Here is a 4931-nt window from a genome sequence, read left to right as displayed (position 1 = left end):
GACATAAAAGTGATGGAACAACGATATCAGGGTAGATGGGACGAGGTCATGATGGCTGATTTTTGCTGGATGTTGAAAAAGGAAACGAATGTAGGTCTTAAACGTAAGCGTAACTCTTTGCATCGTTCCTTCGTAGAAAAAAAGACACGTTATAGCAGGCAGAAAGTAGATTAACGTAGGTCTATAAATCAAATTAATTGCGATAAAAAGCAAGATAAAATGTAAACACGAAAGATAGTATAAATATATCCCTTAAGTTTAAGAAAATCAGAGAGAAAAAAATTTTGAATAAAACTTTTATTCATTTGCATGTTTAAGTTACAGTTCTACATTTTAATTGATACAAACACTGTCAGGTTAATTGAAATGGGGTCAATTCTACTTGTAGTTCTAAGTTTCTTCAATTGAGTAATGTGCGTCTAAATTTTTAACCACCTGTAGTACAATGAAATGAATTGTATTTTGTTACAACGGGAACACTTAAGTTAAGTTGTGTTGCGTTAAGAAAAATTTCGTTAGGTTCTGTTAAGTTAGATTCATTTGTAGGTTAAGATCGAGTTAACCTATTAAATATAGCACACATTTAAGACTGAGAACCGTACGCTTACATAGCTACACGTGTGGTTGAATTTCATTCGGCTGGGATAGGTTAGGTCAGGTTTTGTTAACTTAGGATAGGTTAAACCTCTATGTAGGTTAAGCCGAAGCTGAATGAAACGGTACCGCAAACACAACGGGACAACACAATGAGTTTAATTGTGTTACGTGAAGTTAAGTTAGGTTAGCTTAGGTTTTTTTAGGTTAGGATAGGTTTGACCTCTATGCAGGTTAAGCCCAAGCTGATTCAAATGGTACCGCAAACACAACGGGACAACACAATCAGTTTAATTTTGTTTCGTGAGGTTAGGTTAGGTTAGGCTAGGTTAGATTTATTTTTAGGTTAGGCTCGAGTTGACCCATTCGATGTAGCACACATTTGCTACTGGGAAAATATGCTTTCAGAGCTTGACGTGTAGTTCAATAAATTTCTGTTAATTCAGGTTAGGTGAGGTCAGGTTCTGTTGGGTAAAGTTATGTTAAATAAGTTGATATCAGGCAAGGGTTGATCCTTCACAGTTGTCGACCTGTTTTTGAAGTGAAAATCCCAAAATCCATAGGAATACGTGTGCCTTGTTACCAGATCCGCACACTTTTTTGTGTGGCTGTGTAATCAGAGGAACGGAATCGTTTGCATATGGTGTAGGGTCCGAGCCATTCACTTTCTAATTTAGTTCCTTTGCTACCATTATGCAGTAGTACCAAATCTCCTGGTTCGAAAAGAGGATTACTGATGATTCCTTTTCCATCTAGCTGCGTTTTTAATCGCTCCTGTGTTTTTTGAATAGCAGTCCTTTCTTTTTCAAATATTCTTGATATCTCTTTCGCCAAATGTCTAACAATCCTTGATGGTTTAACGACGTAGTTGTTGCTAAGGCTGAAGATAAATTGGTTTTCTTCCAAATGTCATTTTAAACGGCGTTAAACCTTTACTCTCATTAACTGCGGTAATAAATACTAAGCATATTAGATTCAAGTTTTGGTTCCACTCCGTCTCGTTATCGGCCAAGTATGTCTTTAATAAATCTTTAATTGTTCCATGAGTTCTCTTGAGGGCTCCATTGCTTTTTGGGTGGAATGATTCTAAAAATATTTTCAAATTTTTAAACTAATTCCGATACAAAGTTAGCGCCTTGGTCAGTTAAGATGTGCTTTAGAGAAGAAAATATGTAAGTGTAATTATCTAGTAGGTTTGTTAATGTGCTTTCGCTAGACGTTTCCCATAGTGCTGTAAGAATTATGTATTTCGTGAGCATATCTTGAATGGATATAATATATTTGTTTCCGCTCGTTGTTTCCGGTAATGGGCCAACTATGTCCATCGCGATCTTCTCATTCAGCTGCGTCGACATTTCCGGAATGACTGCTTGAACCTTGGGACGAATTCTGGTTAGTTTTTCGCGCTGGCATGTTTGACATTTTTTAACGAATTCGGTTGCGTCTTTCTCCATATTTTCCCATGATGTTTGTTCGTGTAGTCTCTTGATTGTTTTATTTTCTCCAAAGTGACCAGTGGCCACGTTTCCATGTGCATCCCCCAACAGATTTTGTTTCTCTTTTTCACTCAGTTTTTTATCAGATTTTTCGCACAGGAAAAATGTATGTTTTGGGAATTTTGTCTGTAATAGACAACTCAGCATATCTCCGATGCGTAGACTTTCCGTAATTTTGATTAAGGGATCCTGCATATGAAATTTAAGTATGTTCCAGGTTTTCTTTCTGGTGAAATCTTTACTTTTAATATAGAGGAGTTTGACCCACTTTCCATCGTCATAGTCTGGTAACTGGATTCTTAGCAAAGAGAAAATGTTTTGTTTGCTACTTTTAATCCAATTCATTCCGTTAGTGACAGGCTTTTTTTAATTTACTAGGCAGACGGTTCCTTTTCCAGTTTGCATAATCGTTTAGAATTTCCTTTTCATCTGTCGGTTCATGATTTCGCAATCTTTCAGAAATTAGATCATTATCGTCGCCTGGTGATGATGATGTTTCAATCTCGTCAACTTTTTTTGATCTTGAATGGGGTGCATTCTCGAAAGCGCGTCAGCTGCCGTATTTTCCTTCCCTTTTATATACACGGCCTTGTATGTGTATGCTTCCATCTGAAATCTCCACCTTATTAACCTGGATGAAGGGTCCTTTACGTTAAAAAGCCACGTCAAAGCTTGATGGTCCGTTTGTATTATAAATTAACGTCCGAGAAGGTTTTGACGAAGTCACTTAACTGCACAGACAATTGCTAATGTTTCCTTTTCGGTAGTATTGAAATTTAGCTCAGGTTCATTTAGAGTTCTTGAGATGTAACAAACTGGGTGTCCCTGTTGTGATAAAATTGCCCCCAGTCCAACATTACTTGCGTCAGGGGTCAAAGTAAATGTGTCCTTGAACTCGAAATATCTTAATACCGGTGCAGAGCAAAGAGCATGTTTGAACGTTTTAAAACTTGTTTCGCAAGATGGCGTCCAGTTAAAGGGTTGATTTTTCTGTGTCAGCGCTGTTAAATGTTCAGATATCTCAGAGAAATTTTTAATAAATTTTCGGTAATATCCAGCTAGTCCCAAGAAAAACATAACTTCATTTTGTTTCTTGGGTCTTTTGAAATTTTGGACAGCAGATAATTTATATGGGTTTGCTTTCACTCCGTTTTTCGTGAATGAATAGCGTTTTGAAGCAATTAGAGATGTGGGAATAATTGTGAATTATCAACAAAAAATTTATATTCTACTTTGAAATTTGGATAAATTTTTTTTGAATAGTTCTTTAAAGAACACATACAAATGCTTTTGAAGCCAAAAGAAAGAAATATATTTATTACTAAGGGAGAAGGTGGTGAATTACTTGACACACACGTTGAAAAGTTTACAAAAATGATTTATGAAAGGTGTGGTTCAAAAATGCAAAGTGTCTTATTTAAAGAATATCAGGTTCTGTTGCTCTTATGTATACTCTCTACGATGCTTGTGATTGGCTAGAGCGCCCCGCCGCGGGGACTGGTCGAAACTGATTAGCCAATCAAGTCTTTTTATTTAAGAAATCTGGGAGGACGAAAAGCCAAATCGGATTAGTATCATATCCATTGTCCCTATTGATGTTATGAGGGTCTTAGCCGGGCCTTACTTTCATGTTCCTTCATACGTTGGCTCTCCGCTCTCCCGGTTTCTCCAATATAGACTTTGCCACAAGAACAAGGGATTTTATATACTCCTGAATTCTGCATAATACAAGTTTGCTTCTCGTGAAAGAAAGAATACAGAATACCACATTTCTTTTGCACACTATCTCTAAAAAACTATTGAAGCTTCACCTTTTCCTATCAAATACCCTCAGATTTGACATTTGGTTCACATTGGATCGCATATCTTTTGACCAATCCCAACGGATTAAAGAGCTTTCCACACAAAAACAAAAAATGAAATTTTACAAATTACTTCCAGTAAAGCAAACACAACTGAAAGATACAGTGAAAAACATCTCCGACCATCCTCTAAACAATGAAATGATTTCAGCCTTATCAAAAGGACATAATTTTACAGTAGCTCCTTCGAAAATCCCAAAAGAAGACATAATATGCAATTTAGAATACACAATATATACTCTTCCACCCAAAAAAGCGAATAATATAAGACGTTGGACGGCCAGCATTTCACGCCAAGCTCAAATTCCTTACTCAAACTTAACAAAACAAGAAAAACCGCAATTAAAGAATTTAATCGGAATAAAGATATTATAATATTACCCGCAGACAAAGGAAACACAACAGTAATCATGAATAAAGAAGACTATAACAACAAAATCATCGACCTTCTGACTGACGATACATATACAAAACTTAAAAAGGACTCTAGAAAAACAATAGTCAGTAAAACAAAAACTCTTCTTAATAACTCTAAACCTGACAGCCAAACAACCTAGCACGCTTCCTCGCTGCAAAACTAAATCCTTTTACAGGAAACTCCATCACTCACGTCCAAAACTCATTTGACTTTATTAAAAAGATACAACAGATTCAAATTCAACCCTAAGATGTCATAGTGAGTTTCGACATAGTATCTCTCTTTACGAAAGTACCAATCTCTGATACAATTGATATTATTAAATCTTTTACAAACTTTCCTTCCGAGCTCATACTTTGATAGAACACTGTCTCAAAAATACTTACTTCTCGTTCAATAACACAGGCACACAAAAAAAAGTGGTCTGTCCGGTAGACTATACTACCATATCTATATGTCTTTGGGGTCGCTGATTTCGAATCCGGGGTCCAAATAACCCAATCAGGTCATAGTTTCCCAAAAAATGCAAAAAGAGACGTAAAAACGACGAAAACAGCGTTT

This window comes from Belonocnema kinseyi, chromosome 3 (genome assembly GCF_010883055.1).
Source record: "Belonocnema kinseyi isolate 2016_QV_RU_SX_M_011 chromosome 3, B_treatae_v1, whole genome shotgun sequence".
NCBI lineage: Eukaryota > Metazoa > Arthropoda > Insecta > Hymenoptera > Cynipidae > Belonocnema > Belonocnema kinseyi.
Note: the sequence above shows the minus strand (reverse complement) of the source record.